Source organism: Macaca nemestrina, chromosome 8 (genome assembly GCF_043159975.1).
Source record: "Macaca nemestrina isolate mMacNem1 chromosome 8, mMacNem.hap1, whole genome shotgun sequence".
NCBI classification, from domain to species: domain Eukaryota; kingdom Metazoa; phylum Chordata; class Mammalia; order Primates; family Cercopithecidae; genus Macaca; species Macaca nemestrina.
In genome coordinates, this window is record NC_092132.1 from 77,768,543 (window position 1) to 77,790,225 (window position 21,683).

The 21,683-nt window shown below is 37.5% G+C and overlaps 1 protein-coding gene across 1 annotated transcript in view; it reads left to right on the forward strand.

Moving 5' to 3' along the window:
- Positions 1-21,683, forward strand: part of LOC105482164 (carboxypeptidase A6) — a 310,157-nt gene that overhangs the window by 229,179 nt on the left and 59,295 nt on the right. The gene's annotated exons all lie outside the window — the stretch shown is intronic.

Sequence of the window (21,683 nt, forward strand, 5' to 3'; positions counted from 1 at the left end):
CATATCACTTTTGCCATATTTTCTTCATTAGAAGTGAGTCACTTGGTCCAGCCCATACTCAAGAGGAAGGAATTATGCAGGGACAGATACTAAGAAGCAGGAATTGTTGGGGATCACATTAAAGTCTGCTTACCACTCCTTGATGAGATTTCCCCCATAACCACTTACATCCTTATGCAAATGTGAACTGGAAGAAAACTTATCAGCCCTTCTAGGATCCTGATAGAACCTCAGATTGCATAGGTGTTATGTGCACACAGTTGGAAGTCAGGCAACCCCACACTGATGTCAGGGTAATGTCAGCTCTGCCACTTACTGTCTGTATTATCTTGGTATCAAGTCACTTAACCTTTCTGAGCCTCAGCAAAATGACGATAATGATAGTATGTAACACATTGGCTTATTGGGAGGATTAAATAATATACTGCATGTGTTCTCTCATAAGTGGGAGTTGAACAATGAGAACACATGGACACAGGGAGGGGAACATCACACACTGGGGCCTGTCGGGGGATGGGGGAAAAGAGGAGGGAGAGCATTAGAACAAATACCTAATGCATGCGGAGCTTAAACCTAGATAATCGGTTGATAGGCACAGCAAATCACCGTGGCACATGTAAACCTATGTAACAAACCTGCACGTTCAGCACATGTGTCCCAGAACTTAAAATAATAATAATAATAATAAGATAATGCATGCAAAAGACTTAACAGAATGTTTTGCATATAATAAACACTTAATAAAATCAATTATTATTACTATTATATCAGCAATTTGGTATTTTTAAATAACTAATGAAAAGGGAACAATTAAAAAGAAAATCAAGCCAGGCATGGTGGCTCACACCTGTAATTCCAGCACTTTGGGAGGCCGAGGCAGGAGGATCACTTGAGCCCAGGAATTTGAGATCAGCCTGGGCAACATAGTGAGACCCTGTCTCTACAAAAAAAAAAAAAAATTTTAATTAGCTCGGTGTAGTGGTGCATGCCTGTAGTCCCAGCTACTCCAAAGGCTGAGGACGGAGAACCTGTTGAACTCAGGACATCAAGGCTGCAGTGAGCTGTGATGATGCCACTGCACTCCAGCCTGGGCAACAGAATGAGACCCTGTCTCCATAAATAAATAAATAAAAAGACTATGAGAGGCCTAGGCAGGTGGGTCACTTGAGGTCAGGAGTTCAAGACCAGCCTGGCCAATATGGTCAAACCCTGTCTCTACTAAAATTACAAAAAATAGCTGGGTGTGGTGGCACACACCTGTAGTCCCGGGTACTCAGGAGGCTGAAGCAGGAGAATTCCTTGAACCTAGGGGGCAGAGGTTGCAGTGAGCCAAGATCATGCCACTACACTCCAGCCTGGGCAACAAAGTGAGACTCCATCTCAAAAATAAACAAATAAAAATAAATAAATAAATAGAAATTTAAAAATCAAGGATATAAAGGAACTCAACAACACTATCAACCAACAGGATCTAATAGACTGTACCCAACAACAGCAGAATATACTTTCAAGTGCCTATGGAACATATTGTAAAATATACCATATCCTTTTCCAAAACATAGACCTCAACAAATGTAAAATAATTGAAATCATAAGATGTGTTCTGTAACCACAGTGAAACCAAACTAGTAATTGATGGCAGAAAGATAACAGGAAAATCTCCAAACACTTGGAAATTAAACACATTTCTAAATGATCCATGGGTCAAAGATAAAATCTCAAGGGAAGTTTTGATAATACCTTGAACTGGATAAAAGTGAAAATACAACATATCAAAATGTGTGGGGCATAGCTAAAGCAGTGCTGAGAGGGAAATGTATAGCACTAAAGGTATACATTAGAAAAGAGGGAAAGTCTCAAAACAATAAGCTCTTCCTTCATTGACCTAGAAAAATAGAAAATAAACCCAAAGCATGCAGAAGGAAGGAAATAATAGAAATAAGAGCAAAAATTAATGAAATTGAAAACAGAGTTATTAGAGAAAATCAATAACACAATAAGCTGACTGGAGTGCAGTAGCATGATCATGGCTCAATGCAGCCTTGATTTCCCAGGCCCAAGCAAACCTCTCACCTCAGCCTCCAGAGCAGTTGGGACCACAGGTGTGTGCCATCAATTCAGGCTAACTTTTTTAAATTATTTTTTGTATAGACAGGGTCTCCCTATGTTTCCCAAGGTTATCTCGAACTCCTAGGCTCAACTCCCACCTCAGCCTCCCAGAGTCCTGGGATTATAGGCATGAGCCATGCACCTGGCCTAGTTCTTTTAAAAGATAGATAAAATTGGCAAAGCTCTAGCGTGAGAGACAAAGAAAATAAGAAGATGCAAATTACCAATATCAGGAATGAAATGGAATATCACTACAAACTCTGAAGATATAAAAAAGGTTAATAAGGGAATACTGGGAATAATTCTACCCTTGTAAATTTGACAGTGTAGACAAAATGAACCAATTAATTGAAAAACACTAACTACTACAACTTACCTATTAGAAAGTAGAGAATTTGAATATCCCTGTAACTATTACACATTTTAATTTATGATTTTTAAATGCTCCAAAAAGAAAATTTCAAGGCACAGAAGCTTTCACTGGAGAATTCTACCAAATGTTTAAAGAAGAATTAACACCAATTCAACACAGTCTTTTCAGAAAATAGAAGAGGTTGGAACACTTCCAATTCTTTTTATGAAGCCTGGTACCAAAACCAGAGACAGCACATGAAAAAGAAACTCAGACCAATATCCTTCTTGAAAATAGATACAGAAATCCTGAATAAAGTATTAACAGATAGAATTTAGCAATCAAGAGAAACAATTATATACCATAGCTAAGTGAGATTTACTTCAGGGATGCAATCCCAGTTTAATACTCAAAAGTTAGTCATTGTAATCCACTGTATTAAAAGCTAAAGAAGAAAAATTATATAATTTTATCAATTGATGCAGAGAAAGCATTTGACAAAATTTAACATATATCCATGATAAAACTCTTAAAGAAAGAAAGGGGAAATTTTTCAACAGGATACAAGATAAACATACAAAATCAATTTTGTTTCCATACACATAATAGCAATGAACACATGGACACTGGAATTTTTAAAATACAAGATTATATACAATTACTCAAAAAACTGTAATACTTTTAGGTGTAAATCTAGCAAAACATGTACAGGACTTACATGCTGAAAACTACAAAATGCTGGTGAAATAAAGAAAATTGAAGTGGAGAAACATACCACATTCATAGATTGGGAGATTTCAAAATAGTAAAGATGGCAATTCTACTCAAATTGATATAGAGATTTAACACAATTCCTATCAAAATTTCAGCAAGACTTTTTGTAGCTGTAGATAAGATTATTCTTAAAAGTGTATGAAATGGCAAAGGAAGTAGGAGAGCTAAAACTTTTTTGAAAAAGAAGAATGAAATGGGAGGGAGGATTCGTTCTATCTAATTTCAAGACATACAATATACCTACAATAATTAAGAGCATGTGGTATTGGTGAAGGGACAGACATAGATAAATGGAACAGAATAGAAACCCAAAAATAGATCCACACAAATATTTCCAACTGACTTTTGACAAAAATGCAAAACCAATTCAAGGGAGGAAAGACAGCCTTTTCAACAAACAGTACTGGAGTAATTGGATATTCATTGCAAAAAAAAATGAATCTTTTTTTGTATATGGTATGTGTCTAAGTCTCATACCATATACAAAAATTAACTCAAAATTGATCATGAATTTAAATGTAAAATGATAAAACTTTTAGGGGAAAAAAGCATAGAAGAAAATCTTGAGGATCTAAAACCAAGGCAAAGAGTTCTTTGATTTGACACCAAAAACATGCTCCATAAAAGGAAAAGTAGCTACATTGTACGTTATCAAACTTAATCAAAATTTTAAACTTTTGCCTATGAAAAACTGTTAAGAGGATGAAAATGATAAGCTGCAGACTGAGAAAAGATATGCAAATCACATATCTAATAAAAGACTCATTTGGAATATATAAACTCAAAACTTGACAGTAAAAAGCAAGCAATCCAATGAGAAAATGGGCAAAAGACAAGAAGAGACATTTAACCAAAGTGTATACATACAGATGGCAAATAAGCACATACAAAAAAGATGTTGGGAAAATTAAAGCCACAGTGAGCTATCACTACACACCTATCTGAATGGCTAAAAATAATCAGATGGATAGATTTATATCTATAGATGTATAGGTAGATCTATACATCTACACATATATATCACCAATATCACCAAATGCCAGGGAGGATGCAGGAAACTAGAGCACTCATATGTTGCAGGTGCAGATGTAAAACGGTAGAGCTATTCTTGAAAACAGTTGGCAGTCTCTTTTCAAACTAGGCATGGAACTACCATATGACCCAGTAATTGCACTCTTGGCATTTATCCCAGAGAAATTAAAACTTATGTTTGCTCAAAAACCCGTGCACAAATGTTTATAGCAGCTTTATTTATAATAGCCCCAAACTGGAAACAACCCAGGTATCCATCAACAGACAAATGGTTAAACAAACTGTAGTACATCCATACCATGGAAAACTACTCAACAATTAAGAGGAACAGATTCTTGATAAACGCAGCAACCTGGATGAATCTCCAGAGAATTATGCTGAATGAAAAAGTCAATCTTAAATGCCTATTGTATTATTTCACTTATATATTGCTTTCTAAATGACAAAATTATGGAAATGGAGAACAGACAAGTGACTGCTCAGGGTTAGGGAAGGGGTGGAGTTGGAAGGAAAGTGGATGTGGCTGTAAAAGGGCAACATGAGGAATGTGTGTGAGGATGGAAATGTTCTGTATCTTGCCCGTATCAATGCCAATACTGTAATGGTAATATTATACTACAGTTTGGCAAGATACTACAGTTTACCAATGGGGAAAAATAGGTAAAGGGTATATGGTATCTATCTGTATTCTTATAATTACATGTGGACCCTCATTTATCTCCAAATCAGAAGTTTATTATAAAAATAATAGCCAGGCTGCATATCCCTGGTTTCCATTCTCTTTGGAACCAGGTGCTATCTCTTGCCTAGAGAAACAGTCAATTTCATCTCTGCTCTCTCTTCCCTGCTGTGTAATCCTCATCAGCTGGCCCTGACTGTCTCTGCCATGGAAACCAGAAGTATCAAGGGGGGCTCTGGCTCTCTAAGTTCGTCTCCTCTTTGGCCAGCATTACTGTCCCATGCCATGCCCTGAGAGCCACTTCTACTTCTGCCTCCATTCCAATTTAGTGGATTGATCTGTGGATGTCTATTTTGAAAACACAAAGCTCAGAAAACAGTGATACAGAAGCAAACTACCACAATTAAATGACTGGTAAATTGGGCTTCATTATTTTGTTATTTTGAAAAATGCATAAATGAATTCATTATCTCAACAAATAATTTCTAGTTCCTAGTTGACAGACATTTTTAAAATGCCAGATATACCACAAAACTTATGGGCTTTAGTCTTTTAAGTTGATAGTCATTTAGTTCTGTTGGAAAATGTAGAGCCATCACCTTTCTGTTTGCAGTACATGCTACCTCTCTTTCTTTCCTAATATTCACATAGCACAAATTGTTTTTAATCTCATAAGTAGAATTAAGAAAACAAATGGTGGGTACACTTAGATTGCAAAATCTCTGTCTCTTGCCGAATGCTTGCTTATACCAGGTTAGCAAAACCATTGACAATATCATATGATATTTATGGTGCCATGGGACTTTGAGGGGAGAGGAAAAAGATGAGCCCAGACATGCTGGACTTACTGTTGAAATGCATACTACAGATGCTCCCTTCATCACAAAATTAAAAAGGAGTTTTAAGAAATATTCCTTTTTGATGCTAAAATTTTCTTTTCTTTTTTTTTTTTTTTTTTTTTTGAGATGGAGTCTCACTCTGTCACCCAGGTTGGAGTGTAGTGGCGCGATCTTGGCTCACTGCAACCTCTGCCTTCTGGGTTCAAGCGATACTCCTGCCTCAACTTCCTGAGCAGCTGGGATTACAGGTGTGCACCACCACACACTGCTAATTTTTGTATTTTTAGTAGAGACGGGGTTTCACCATGTTGGCCAGGCTGGTCCCGAACTCCTGACCTCAAGTGATCCACCCACCTCAGCCTCCCAAAGGGCTGGGATTACAGACGTGAGCCACCACGCCCAGCCTAAAGTTTTCTTAAATTTGTCATGGGCCAAGAGGGATGATACAGATACTAAATTCATCAAAGAAAGAAAACTAGAATAGATACATAAGGAGAAATAAGTAGAGATACACATACAGAACTTGGAAGTTATCTTTCTGCAAACGTGAACAGATATCTACAGAAGAGCAAGAGACTTAAACCTGAGAATGGGCAGGCCAGGGAACAAAGAGAATAGATAGCAAGGAGATACTTGTAAAGAGGGACACTTACAAAACTTAAAAGCAATGGGCTTGAAAATTAAATTTAAAAATAGAGGATGGCTCACACCTGAGGCAGATAGATCACTTGAGGCCAGGAGTTCAAGACCAGCCTGGACAACATGGCAAAACCCCTTCTCTACTAAAAATACAAAAATTAGCTGGCCATGGTGGTGCATGCCTATAATCCCAGCTATTCAGGAGGCTGAGGCAGGAGAATTGCTTGAACCCAGGAGGCGGAGGTTGCAGTGAGCCGAGATCACACCACTGCACTCCAGCCTGGGTGACAGAGCAAGACTCCATTTAAAAAAAAAAAAAAAAAAGTAGAGGAAATCACCAAGTTAAAATAGGGTTGAAAACAGTATGGCAGTTCTTCCAAATGTTAAACATAGAGTTACTACGTGACCCCAAAATTCCACTCCTATGTGTGTACCAAAGAGAACTGAAAACATATCCACACAGAAACTTGTACATGAATGCTCATAGCAGCATTATTCATAATAGCCAAAAAGTGGCCATCAACTGATGAATAGTTTTTTATTGGTATAACCATACAACAGGGCATTATTCAGCCATAAAAGGAATGACGGTTTTAAGATACAGTAGTGATGGACCTTGAAGACATTGTGCTAAATGAAATGAGGCAGACACAAAGGCTCATATGTTGTATCACTCTGTTCATATGAAATATTCAGAGAGTAGGCAAATCCACAAAAACAGGAAGCAGATTAGTACTTGCAAGGGGATGGGGTAAGAGGGAATTGGAACTAACAACTACCAGGTTCTTTTTGGAGTGGTGGAAATGTCCTAGAATTCAATAGTGATGGTGATTGTACAGCACTGCGAATATACTAAAAACCACTGAATTGTGCACTGTAAAATGGTGAATTTTATGTTCTGTGAATCATATCTCAATAGGAAGTAAATGAAGTGCTGATACATGCTACAACATACTTGAATCTTGAAAACATGCTAAATGAAAGAAGTCAATCACAAAATATTACGTATTACCTGATTCCATACATATGCAGTGCCCCAAATCGGTAAATTTCTGGAAAAAGGAAGTAGATTAGTGGTTGCCTATGGTGAGGGAAGAGGATAGGATTATGGGGTTGATAGCTAAAGAGTATGGGCTCCCTTTTTGGATAATGAAAGTATAAGGCCAGGCACCACGGCTCTCGCCTGTAATCCTAGCACTTTAGGAGGTCAAGGTGAGCAGATCATGAGGTCAGGAGTTCAAGACCAACCTGGCCAATATGGTAAAACCCCATTTCTACTAAAAATACAAAAAGTAGCCAAGCATGGTGGCACATGCCTGTAATCCCAGCTGTTGGGGAGGCTGAGGCAGGAGAATTGCTTGAACTGGGGAGGTGGAGGTTGCAGTATGCCTAGATTGTGCCACTGCACTCTAATCTAGGTGACAGACACTCCATCTAAAAAAAAAAGGAAAATATAAAACTATATAGTGGTGATGGTTGCACAACTCTAAATATACTAAAACACACTAAATTGCACACTATAAAAGGATGAATTGTAAGGTGTGTGAATTATATCCCAATAAAGCTGTTATTTTTTAAATTAGGGTTAAATAGCATTCCCCCAGAAGATATTTATATTAATCAGTTCAACAAATTATTGTTGATCACCACATTTTTAGCACTCTGCTTATATTATGGCCATCAACAGAAGTATAAATCATGGTCCCTGCGCTCAAGGGGTCTGCATTCTATTTGAGGAGGAATATTTATGTGCAGGAAACAACATAAAATAGTGTGTCTTTGGAGGCCTAAGTGTACTGATTATAGTACCTGAAGAAATTAAGGAATCAGAAAAATCCATTAAGGCCAAAAAGATAAGGTTTGGGGAAGCTTTGTGGAGGAAATGATTCTCAAGCCTTGACTTGGAAGTTGGAATTTGATCAGAGAAATGAAAGTATTCCAAGAAAGCGAAAAGATTAATGTTGAGAATGAACATGCTATGTGTGTCATTGTAGATTTAGTGAGGCAACAACCTATAGTCTGTGTGTGTAGACTCTAATTCCATATAATACTGCTTGAAAAATTATAGTAAGCCTTGGAAGCCAAGCAGAGTTTGGTCCAATAAAGTGAAATGAGAAAACACTGGCCAGATGCGGTGACTCACACCCGTAATCCCAGCACTTTGGGAGGCCAAGGTGGGAGGATCACTTGAGCCCAGGAGGTCAAGGCTGCAGTGAGCTGTGATCGCACCACTGCGCTCCAGCCTGGGTGACAGAGTGAGATCTTGTCTCAAAAAAAAAAAAGAAAGAAAAAGAAAACACTGATAAGGAGCAAAAAGCACGTCCCATTGTCAGACAGCTTAAAGATGAAAGGCAATGATATATGGATGAAAGGAAGGAGAAAGAACCCAGAGTGAGGGTGACTAACTAGAAATTTCTAGGACAGGAATCTACACATAGACAGTGAAAAAACCGTGTAAGAAAGTTCAAAGAGGCCGGGCGCGGTGGCTCACGCCTGTAATCCCAGCACTTGGGGAGGCCAAGGCGGGCAGATCACAAGGTCATCAGATCAAGACCATCCTGGCTAACATGGTGAAACCCCCTCTCTACTAAAAACACAAAAAATTAGCCGGGCGCGGTGGCAGGCACCTGTAGTCCCAGCTACTCGGCAGGCTGAGGCAGGAGAATGGCGGGAGCCTGGGAGGCGGAGCTTGCATTGAGCAGAGATCGTGCCACTGCACTCCAGCCTGGGCAACAGAGCGAGACTCCCTCTCAAAAAAAAAAAAAAAAAAAAAGAAAGTTCAAAGAAAATATTCATTCATTCTATCAAAAGCTTATTGAGCACTTCCTTTTATATGAAAGCAGCATGCTAAGTCCTGTAATGGCACAAGTGCTGTCCTACAGTGCACAAAACGTTAACCCTTTCCTCAGTGCATTTGCAGTTCTACTTGGGAGAAGAGACACACACACAAAAGAAGGCAGTGATAAAGAAAGTCGTTAGGAATTTAGGAATTGATGATTGGCTTGATATGGGAATGGAAGAGGAGAATGGGTCAAAGATAAGATGCCCAAGAGATTAGTGGTGTCATTGAAGTTGGGGGAGCATCAGTTGAAGTGTTGGCAGGACCATTAGTCTGAAGGGAAGCACCCAACACAACACTACACTAAGCTGGTGGAATGATTAATTTGTTCAGCAAGTAATTATCAAGTGTTTACTACTATGCATCAGGCCAGGCCCTGTTAAGACACTGGATACTGGATAATGGGGAGGTAAAATAAAAAACTCTGCTGTTATCCAACTCATGGATTCTTATGGACCAAAAGAGTGAATGCTGTTTGACAAGAGGTGAAAGATCAAGCAAGCTGTCAAAATGAATGAATACCTGATTCACAGGTCTAATTTGGGCAGCAGTCAACCAAGAATAAATTCCAGTGATTTTGTCCACCATAACAAAGTTGTGTGTAAGTACTTTTCTTGTCTGTATCACATAAGCTGATAAGAAGAGACAAGCAAAGGGATGGAAGATTGTAGAAGTACACCATTGAGGTCCTGGTACAAATTCAGGGCAACTAATACCTATATTTAGGATTGCCTAGTAATTTTCAGTGGCAGCTCATTTTTACATCTTTTTGTCTTTTTAATTGTGGAAAGGCCACTTGAATTATTTGTTGCCAATGCAAGTGGAATAGCATTTGCTTCATTTTTCAGAATAACCTCCAACCGAATGAGGCAATTTGGGCTTTGTTCGCTTTCGCTAGTTTGAGATTGTCAACCTCCCAGATTGAGTATCTCAAGCCATGGTTGGTGCTTGCTGGCCCAGAGTTCTGCATAGCACTTCAGTTTTTTCCTCAAATAATTCTACATCGCTGGGATGAATTTGACCAGAGTCATTATTTGTATAATATTAAGAAAGTGACTCAGGGAAATATTTGTTTGACTTCTAAATGAGGAAGACATTTCCAAGCATAAAAGCAAAGAAAGAAGGCATAAAGGAATGACTGATAGCCCTGACTACGTAAAAAGATTTTAGTGTAATATTTATTGATGAAGGAAACTCTTCATGACACGTTGCTATGTTTTAAAAAAAACAAGCATGGACAATATAATTTCAATTTTGCAAAATCTATGTCTGAGAGTTATATAGCTATATATCTGAAAAATATGCCAAACGTTAAAAGAGGATAGGATTATGGGTAATTTTTGTTTTATTCTTTATGCATTTCTGAATTTCTCAAAATTTTCTGTATAAAACAGGACAAAAACTGACTATATTTTTAAAATAAATTTTACTCAGACAAAACAGAATGCATTTCATTCTCACACTAAACTCAGTTATGTTTGAGTCATATATTTCTACAGGTATTTTAGAATCAGCAGTTGAATTATATTTAACTCAGTGGAAGACCAAAGATAAAGCAAGGGTTTGCGAAAAAATGTTTGGGACTAAAATGACCTGAAATGGAAAGTTCTCCCAGACATTGAAGATGTATAATATACAGGTGGATCTAATTTGATCCTGTTACAGAAAGGCAGCAGTACAACAAAAGAAAGGAAAAGCAATAAAACATCCTTAATTCTCCAAGTGAGCCACAATATTCATCTGCTGTCTATGTAATGTGAAACCTCGCCCTTCCAGGCCCAGTTTGATTATTGGAAAACCATCTCCATTGTGCATTCCCACCCATCTACACTCGGCACTGCAGTGATGGCTAATCCTAGTGCCAACATCTGGCATGTGATTCAGATGTACTATGCAGATGATTCAAATAAAAATAAGAATAGGAGACTTTCAGGGAAGCAGGTTATTTTCCAGGCAGAGTATGTAGTAATATGTGAGGGCTATGGTGGGTTGTGTGTTTAGGACAGAGCTCTAAGAACGACTTAGAGCTGTGGTTGTAGGAGAAGTCCTCCAACTGTGAAGTCTTTCCAGAAGGGGAAGGCTCTTCTCCAAGGATCCAAAAGTTCTCCAGGGAATAGTCCTTTTGGATAATCATCTCTTTCAGTCTCATTATGTCTTGCTGCTCATTAAAGGTAAAATATAAGCCCTCAGACATAGGCATGAAACACCAAGGTCTTGGTTAAAAAATAGATCACTAAAAATAAACCTTTTTAAGAAGAGAACTTAAATTGCATGTATGTGCCAAAAAACGGAATAAATCAGACAACTACTAAGCCCAGATCAAGTATCTAATGAGTTCAGCTGAGTAAGCAAACACATCTTTGTTCTTAATTACGTAATGGAAAACAGCTCATCATATGAAAATGATCTTCATTTTTTAAATTGTCTGACTTTGGTTCACTGCCATTCTGAGTAATTACGATATTTTGGTTTGCTTTTTCCTGGCCTTCAGTACCGTTAGTTCCCCGTGTTCTCCCATGCTCACTCTCCCCAATCTCCTTCATTCTTCACGTCCTCCAACCTATCTCTTTCTCCCCTTCTATCCAATTTATAATGCCTTGAACATAGCAGAGTTTTTATTTAATATTTGTTGAGTTTCAGTTTAACTAAACTGAAATCCATTGCATCAGTTGTACTCCACTACCTAATAATAGGGAGTGTTCTGGCCATTGTGAGCACAGACAATGCTCGCTTTCCACCAGTAGCACCGAACTATAAAAGTGGCCACACAGGCTGAAGCCAGACAGAGCAGTCTTCATAATCAATGAGAGAAATTATTTGTTCTGTGATCCTAACAGCTTTTGTCAAAATATTTAAAACTCTCTTACTTTGTTATACATGTATTGGGAAATGATTTTAAGTGGTAAAACTAGTATGCTGTGTTTAAAATCATGAGAAATACTGAGAATTAAAACATCTTATTTCTTTGTTAAAAAAAAAACTTATAAAGGGTAGTTTGGGTTGTGTTCATTGTCTTCTCTCTGTATAGCTTGCAATATGAAATGAGCATCTTTCATTAAAAAAAATTTGCCTTGGCAGATTGTCATACTCCTTTCTTCACTGAATCAGCTTCCAGTACTTTTTTTTCCTTTATACTTTCAATGTCACGAAATATCTTAGAGTTCCTTTAATGTGAAGTGTTGCCAGGTCACTTCTTCTGGAATATCATCATCCTTTTCATCCCAACCTCTTGTCTCATCTGTATTGGTAAATTGGTCCTCACTGTATTCCTCTGGCTGCATATCTAGAGCTGAATGGTGCAGTGTCAACATTCCTAGTCAGCTATTTGTTCTAAGCTCCACTTATATTTGGTTCAGATCTCACCTCCAGCATTAGCACTTTTCATTTCTTTGCTGCACTTTCACCTTTGTTGGACAATTTCCTCCTTCCACCATCCATTATTGTAAATTACCTTGTAGATTTATCACCGGGAAACAAGGACACAACACAACTACACACTTTGCTGTCTGTGTGTAAACTGATTATGAGTTATGCAGTAGTAACCAATCACCCACTGACAGACTTTCAGAGAAATGGTATAATGGATCACAGATCTTGATGCTCATTTTTACTTATATAGTGATTTGTAGACTGGAGATCTAGCAGTGGTAACCAAAACTCACACTTCTGTGGGAGGACTAGTGTTATTTAACTAAAGTACAGTAACAAATTTGTGTATATAAGAGCCATACAAAGTGAAGACACCTGTACTTTCTTTTTTGGTAGGTAAAATATACTTATAGAGTAGATCTTCATAATACCAAAGTAGTCCTGGCTTCTTCTCATGAGCAAATACAACAACTGAACCACTGTTTTTAGGCTATCTCTGTGTGAAATGTGAAGTGGCATTACTTAGGAAAAAGAATAGACATGTATCTAGCAGTATATTCTTCCTGGTGACACAAAACATTTCAAATATTTATGTCTCTTATTAGAAAATGTAGAATAATTGACAACATTTTCTAGTCTTCACCTGCCCTGTTAGATTAGTCACTCTGGGTGTTTCTAAGTATAAGTATAAAAATAACTATAATATACAAGATTAGGAGATGATTTTCAGTTTTTCACCCTTCATTTATGGAGCCTTTTCTTCTTGTTACTTTCAAACTGTTATCTGATTGACCATTTTGTATTTAATGAGTATCATGTAGTGTGATATCAGCTATTTTTATAGATTACGATCCCCTTTAAAAAAAAAAAAAAAAAAAAAAAAAAAAAAAAAACTTCCCTGTAAACTCTCCCCCACTCTAATTAATTCTCCTGGTGTTGAATTTTAAATACCTCCTTTGTGTTGAGATGCATCCACTTTGGTGCCGCAGTGTTTACCTGTCCTAAGTGATATTCCTGTCCAGTCCAGTTGAGGCTGGTCTTCAGCTTGATGGTGGCTGTGCCCCTTTCTTTGGCCTTAGCTGTAACAGGCTTCGTTCTGCCAGTGTGTCCTGCGTTGGATGTGTGGTTATTTTTAGGTCCTCTGCAGTGATTCTAAAATAAAAATAGAGGAAAGTTTTAAAGCTATCTTTTTAAAAGCCATTAACACCAATCCTCAAAAAAAATGATCTCCATATTCCTTGCTGTCATGAGCTCTAAGAAAGCAACATCCAACCACATAAATCCAAAAACATTGAAAAGGAGGGAGACCCTTCACCTCACTTTGTCATTTCACACAAAGGCATTAGTCATGGCAAAATTTGTCTTTGATTTTAACCAAAGTGTATTTGGTGAATTCCGATATATAACATGTACATCGGTATGTAGAGGCCAAAATAGTCTTGGCAGATGGTGAATACCAAATAGATTCATTCTATGTCTTTCTTAATTAACTTCAGAAATGCTCCAATCAGTTCCAAACTTATCGTTTGCCTGGCAGAAGATAATACTAAAAACTTTCTTTAATATCTTTTAATTGAACAAATCGGTTTGGTGAAGCCTCTTTAAAATAAATTGAAGTGAGGTGATGCAGTACCTAGGGACCGCCACACTGAGGCGTGTGGTGCATTGTTTTGCAACAGGCTTTCGGATCGCGACTACTTAAGTCTTCTTCATAAGCAACAATAGTGATAAAGAAATTAGACTTTGTAGGTCCAGATGCAACTTGATTATTGGGCATCTCCTTTTCAATGTGTATGGGGGGTATCTATCAATTGCTAAAAATAGTTCTACACATTAGAAGAAAAGCACACCCCTGTGTTCTTGATGGTTATCATATGTTAGAATAATAGGAAATAGAGACACATGGTCATGTTTCTTCTAGAAACCGCCACCTAAATGATCTGTGTCCTATTATTTAAGGCACTCAAGCAAGGAGTTCTCCTAAACGTCCTGTTCAGTATTTAACAGTCGTCACATCGTGATGATTCTTGCTTTGTATGACCAGATGGAGAATAGCTAAAATTCTTAGAGAGTTATAAAAATCACGAATATAGCATATGCAATACAATGACACCCTGCTTGTTTGTCAGAGGAAGAACACGTTCTGACAAGTCTTGGAAATTAAACTGTTTCCAGAATAGAATACTACAGAACAGCTTCTTTGATTAATATATTACTTAGAAATGAAAAAATTGTAAATGATGTCAATGGCCTCAAAATATATAAAACAAAAATTGATAGCATGTAAGAGAAGCCAATAAGGCCAAAATAACAATATGAGGTTTTAACACAATTCTCAGTGATTAAAATAGCAGACAAATGTTTAGTAAGAATATAGGTGATACAAACAGTAATAGCATAATCCAATGAACACATATAGTACTTTTACCCAATCATTAGAGAATGTATATTTTTTTCAAGCACAACTGGAACATTCACAAAAATTCATTATATTCTAGTCCACAAAGCAAGTATCAACAAATACCAAATAATCTGTTAAGAATACCATGTTCTCTAACTGTAATGCAGTTGTCAGAAATCACTTATTTTAAAAAAAAGATTAGCATATTTAGAAACAAAAACATTTATAAATAAAATTTAAATCAAGGAAATTCAGTATTTAGAACTGAATGGTAACAAAACTACTATATATCATAGGCAATTTCATCTTGATAGACATATAGAATGCAACTAAAGTAGTATTAAAGGGAAATTTATAATTTTAAATCAATATGTTAGAAAAGAATAGTCTCTGAGTTAGTGAGCTGATCTATCCACTCAAGAAATTAGAAAAAGAACAAAAGTGTCAATGACAGGTCAGGTCTGGTAGCTCATGCCTGTAATCCCAGCACTTTAGGAATCTGAGAAGGGAGGATTGCTTGAGCCCAGGAGTCTGAGACCAGCCTGAGCAACATAGGGAGACCCTGTCTCTACCAAAAAAAAAAAAAAAAAAACCACTCCTATTCAACATAGTGTTGGAAGTACTAGCCAGGGCAATCAGGCAGGAGAAAGAAATAAAGGGTATTCAACTAGGAAAAGAGGAAGTCAAATTGTCCCTGTTTGCAGATGACATGATTGTATATTTAAAAAACCCCATCGTCTCAGCCCAAAATCTCCTAAGCAACTTCTACAACGTCTCAGGATACAAAACCAATGCGCAAAAATCACAAGGATTCCTATACACCATTAACAGACAGAGAGCCAAATCATGAATGAACTCCCTTTCGCAATTACTACAGAGAGAATAAAATACCTAGGAATATAACTTACAAGGGATGTGAAGGACCTCTTCAAGGAGAACTGCAAACCACTGCTCAACAAAATAAAAGAGGACACAAACAGATGGAAGAACATTCCATGCTCATGGATAGGAAGAATCAATATCATGAAAATGGCAATAGTGCCCAAAGTAATTTATAGATTCAGTGCCATCCCATCAAGCTACGAGTGACTTTCTTCACAGAATTGGAAAAACTTCTTTAAAGTTCATATGGAACCAAAAAGAGCCCACATTGCCAAGACAATCCTAAACAAAAACAACAAAGCTGGAGACATCACGCTACCTGACTTCAAACTATATTACAAGGCTGCAGTAATCAAAACAGCATAGTACTGGTACCAAAACAGATATATACACCAAAGGAACAGAACTAGAGGCCTCAGAAATAACACCACACACTTATAACCATATGATCTTTGACAAACCTGACAGAAACAAGAAATGGGGAAAGGATTCCCTATTTAATAAATGGTGCTGGGAAAATGGCTAGCCATATGTAGAAAGCTGAAACTGGATCCCTTCCTTACACCTTATACAAAAATTAATTCAAGATGGATTAAAGACTTAAATGTTAAACCTAAAACCATAAAAACCCTAGGAGAAAACCGAGGCAATACCATTGAGGACATAGGCATGGGCAAGAACCTCATGACTATAACACCAAAAGCAATGGCAACAAAAGCTAAAATTGACAAATGGGATCTAATTAAACGAAAGAACTTCTGCATGGCAAAAGAAACTATCATCAGAGTGAACAGGCAACCTACAGAATGGGAGAAAAGTTTTGCAATCTACCCATCTGACAAAGGGCTAATATCCAGAATCTACAAAGAACTCAAACAAATTTACAAGAAAAAAACAAACAACCCCATCAAAAAGTAGATATGAACAGACAAAGGATATGAACAGACCCTTCTCAAAAGAAGACATTTATGCAACCAACAGACATATGAAAAAATGGTCATCATCACTAGTCATCAGAGAAATGCAAATCAAAACCACAATGAGATACCATCTCACGCAAGTTAGAATGGCAATCATTGAACAGTCAGGAAACAACAGATGCTGGAGAGGATGTGGAGAAATAGGAACACTTTTACGCTGTTGGTGGGAGTGTAAACTAGTTCAACCATTGTGGAAGACAGTGTGGTGATTCCTCAAGGATCTAGAACTAGAAACACCATTTGACCCCAGCGATCCAATTACTGGGTATGTACCCAAAGGATTATAAATCATGCTACTATGAAGACACAAGCACACGTATGTTTATTGTGGCACCATTCACAATAGCAAAGACTTGGAACCAACCCAAATGTCCATCAATGATAGACTGGATTAAGAAAATGTGGCACGTATGCCCCATGGAATACTATGCAGCCATTAAAAAGTATGAGTTCATGTCCTTTGCAGGGACTTGGATGAAGCTGGAAACCATCATTCTGAGCAAACTATCTCAAGGACAGAAAACCAAACACTGCATATTCTCACTCATAGATGGGAATTGAACAATGAGATCAGCTGGACACAGGGTGGGAAACATCATGCACCAGGGCCTGTCCTGAGGTGAGGGTCAAGGGGAGGGATAGCATTAGGAGAAATACCTAATGTAAATGATGAGTTAATAGGTGCAGCAAACCAACATGGCACACGTATACCTATGTAACAAACCTGCACGTTGTGTACATGTACCCTAGAACAAGTATAATTTAAAAAAAAAAAAGATTCAGAAAAAAAAATATTTAGCTGAGTGCCTCCTGCCTGTAGTCCCAGCTACTTGGGAGGCTGTGGCAGGAGGATCACTTGAGCCCAGGAGTTTGAGGGTGCAGGGAGCTATGATCGTACCACTGCACTCCAGCCTGGGTGACAGAGCAAGACGTCTCAAAAAAAAAAAAAAAAAAAAAAAAAAAATTGTTAAGTCAACAACAAAATGATAAAGAGCAGAAGTCAATAAAAGAGAAAACAAGAATATATCTTTCTTAGTGTATCTTCGTTTTATATTTCATTAACTTCTGCTCTAGACCTAAATGATCTTAGAACTGAGTTCTACCATTCAGGGAACTAATAATTCAAATATATTAAAAAAATATTCTACAAATATAATTTTTAGATACCCCCAAATCACAATAGGGTAATGTAATGCTTGTAGCAAAACCAGACAAGGACAAAATACGAAAGAAAATCATACACTTAGCTCATGTAGAAATGCGGATGTTAATACAGTCATGCATTGCTTGACAACGAGGATACGTTCTGGGAAATGTGTTATTAAGCGATTTCATCATTGTGTGAACATCATAGAGTGTACTTAGGCAAACCTAGATGGTATTTTATTTATGTATATTTTTTCATGTGGAAAACCAAATGCCCCAGCATCATTACTGAATTTCAGCCATTTTCCCTATTGATCTGCAATGCAAATATCAAGTGTCACATAGCAGATTTCTCTACATGTTCCATTATAATCCTGTGGATCCACAGTGGCATATGCAATCCATTGTTGACCAGAACATCGTTATATAGTGTATGACTGCATTAGCAACCTGAATAAAATATGGCAACATTTAGTAAAATTAAAAACATGTAAATTCATGACCCAACAAATCCATTCCTGGCTATATGTTATAAACAAACTCTCACATGTCTAGGAGAAATATGCAAGAATATTTATTGCAATATTATAACAGTGAAATACCAAACTCAATCTTACTGTCCATCAACAAAATAAGTTGTGTATTTACCTATAATGGAATACCATTTAACAGTTAAAATGAATAAATCCTCAACTTAATAAACATCAACATTATATTGGGAGGAAAGCAGATCACAGATTAACATATCTCACTTACATATAATGTTAAGGCATACACACAATATCATACATTGTTCTCATGCTACATATATATGTAGCAATCATGCATGGAAAGGATAATGTCAAACTTAGGATAGGAATTACCTTGGTGGAGGGAAAGCAAATGGAATCAGGAAGTAATAAAAAGGGAGTTTTTGTTTATAATATCTCAATTTTTTTAAAGCTTTCATAAATATGGCAAGATGTATTGGTGGGCTCATAGGTGCAATAGACTTCTCTTTATTTTTTCTATTTGCTTAAAATATGTCATAGTTTTTCAAAAGGAAGTTAGCAGTTTATTTTAAATATAAAGTTATGGAGGTCACCTGCACTGGAGAGGATAGAATAAGATGCAAGCATTGTCATGCAGGTCTCTAGACCAGTTGGCCATGTAAGTACTAACATCCGTGCTTGGAAAAGATGAGACTTCCTCAATTTGGACTGAGACAAAAGAGCTGTGGTCCCCAATGGTAGAAGAGGAGGGAGAGAAATTACCATAGCTTTTTTCTACCCCTTCTTTCGTGGCTTGTTGCCCCAGCTCCTTTCTTCCGCCATCTCTTTTCTCTTCCTCTCTAGAGTGACATGGAAAGCCACAGCTAAGGAAGAATGTAGCCAATCACGTACCTCTGTCCCTGCCATCCCAGCAGGAGACTTCATCCAAGCATTGAGGAATCTCCATTTATCTGGGGGAAAAATTTCTACCATTTTACAGCTGATTGCATACTAGGGATTTCTCCCTAGTTTGAGGCTTCAGATAATAGAAATTCAAGCATATAGGAAAGTCCCATTGAAGTTAGTTGCCCAACAAATTATTATTGAGCCTTAAACAAAAGGACAAGAGAGAAAGGGTATTAATGTTTATAAACTTGTGTTACCCTCATAGATATTTAGATTATATATAAGATTATATTTAACTCATGTTCTTGAGTGTATCCCTATATTTTCAATATTATTTCTAATATAGTGATAGTTTCTAACAAATTGTATTATTAGATTTCCTCTCGATGAATAGAATTCTTATGTAAATACAGAATGCTGCTTATGTGGGTTGAGAAATCCTACTTAACTAGATGTTAAAGAAGATTGAAATTTCAAGGATTTAATTTTGCAAGGCAGTTTATACATAATTTTAGAATTCTTTTATTTGGGGAGGGGGAAACAGGGTTTTTGTTATGTGAGTTGAATAAGTCCTGGAGATCGACTGTACAGCATAGTGCCTACAGTTAACAATACTGTACTATATACTTAAAAACTTTCTAAGAGGGTAGAGCTTATGTTAAGTGTTCTTATCACAAAAAATAATAATGATAATCTATAAAGAGAGCAGGAGGAAACTATTAAAGTGATGGATATGTTTATGGCATAAATTATGGTGATGGTTTATGGGTATATACTTACCTCAAGATGCATCAAGTTATATACATTAATTACATATGTACAACTCTTTGTATGTCAGCAATACCCCAATAAAGTGGGAGTTGTTGTTGTTGTTGTTGTTTTGAGACGGAGTCTCACTCTGCCGCCCAGGCTGGAGTGCGATGGCAAGATCTCAGCTCACTGCAAGCTCCGCCCCCCGGGTTCACGCCATTCTCCTGTCTCAGCTTCCCGAGTAGCTGGGACTACAGGCGCCCGCCACCACGCCGGGCTAGTTTTTCGTATTTTTAGTAGAGACGGGGTTTCACCTTGTTAGCCAGGATGGTCTCGATCTCCTAACCTCGTGATCCGCCCACATCGACCGTCCCAAGTATTGGGATTACAGGCGTGAGCCACCGCGCCCAGCCACGTGGGGTTTTTTTAAACAAATTCATTTATCTGAATTGTGTTTTTAATATGGTAAAAATGCAAACAATCCAAATAAGTGTAAAATGAGAGATAGGCCGGGCGTGGTGTCTCATGCCTGCAATCCCAGCACTTTGGGAGGCCAAGGCGGGTGGATCACGCACGAGGTGAGAAATTTGGGACCAGTCTGGCCAACATAGTGAAACCCTGTCTCTACTAAAAATACAAAAAATTAGCCCGGTGTGGTGGTGTGCCTGCTTGTAATCCCAGCTTCTCCGGAGGCTGAGGCAAGAGAATTGCGTGAACCTGGGAGGCTGAGGTTGCAGTGAGCCAAGATTGCTCCATTGTACTCCAGCCCAGGCAACAGTGCAAGACTCCATCTCAAAAAAAAAAAGAGAGAGAGAGAAAGATAATTCTCCTTCCCACACATTGTCCCCTAGTCCCCCTCCACAAAGACAACCACTGTTATAAATGGCCTGTGTGCTCCTCCAAGATATTCTATACATAGACAAACATGCATCATAAAGAACTTTTTAAAAGGTTCATTCCATAAGAATGGTATTTCAAAATGTCTATCTTCTTGAAAGCACATACAATATTTTTCTATTTGAGGCCAATCTGTAGTGCAGAATCTTCAGACTTGGGGCCAGGCACCATATAAGTAAAACCCAATCACAAGAGCAAGACTTCAAAGGAGCCACAATAAAGATGGCAAAGATGTTGTATTGTTCATTAAATTCTTTATAGAAAAGTAAGGAGAAAAGAATAGAGTCTCAATGCAGTAGGTTCCAAGGTTTGAGGCTGCTACTAATTAGACAATTAAATGACATGCAGCTGGTCTGTGTTATGATCTATCGGGTAAAGCTATCAAATAGATTTAGGTAATGATTTTGTCCACAATTGAATGGAATCTAAAAACAGATGGTTATACAAAAGCCTATCTATGTTGTTGCTTTCTTAATCAGCCTAAAACTTTAACCAGATCTTAAATACAATCAAGAGGCTGCCCAATTGATCTTTTTTAACAGCTCTGCTAAAAGATTATTGGTAATAAAGAGTTTAATTCAGACAGAAGCCTTAACAGAGAATTTATGATGTCGAAGAG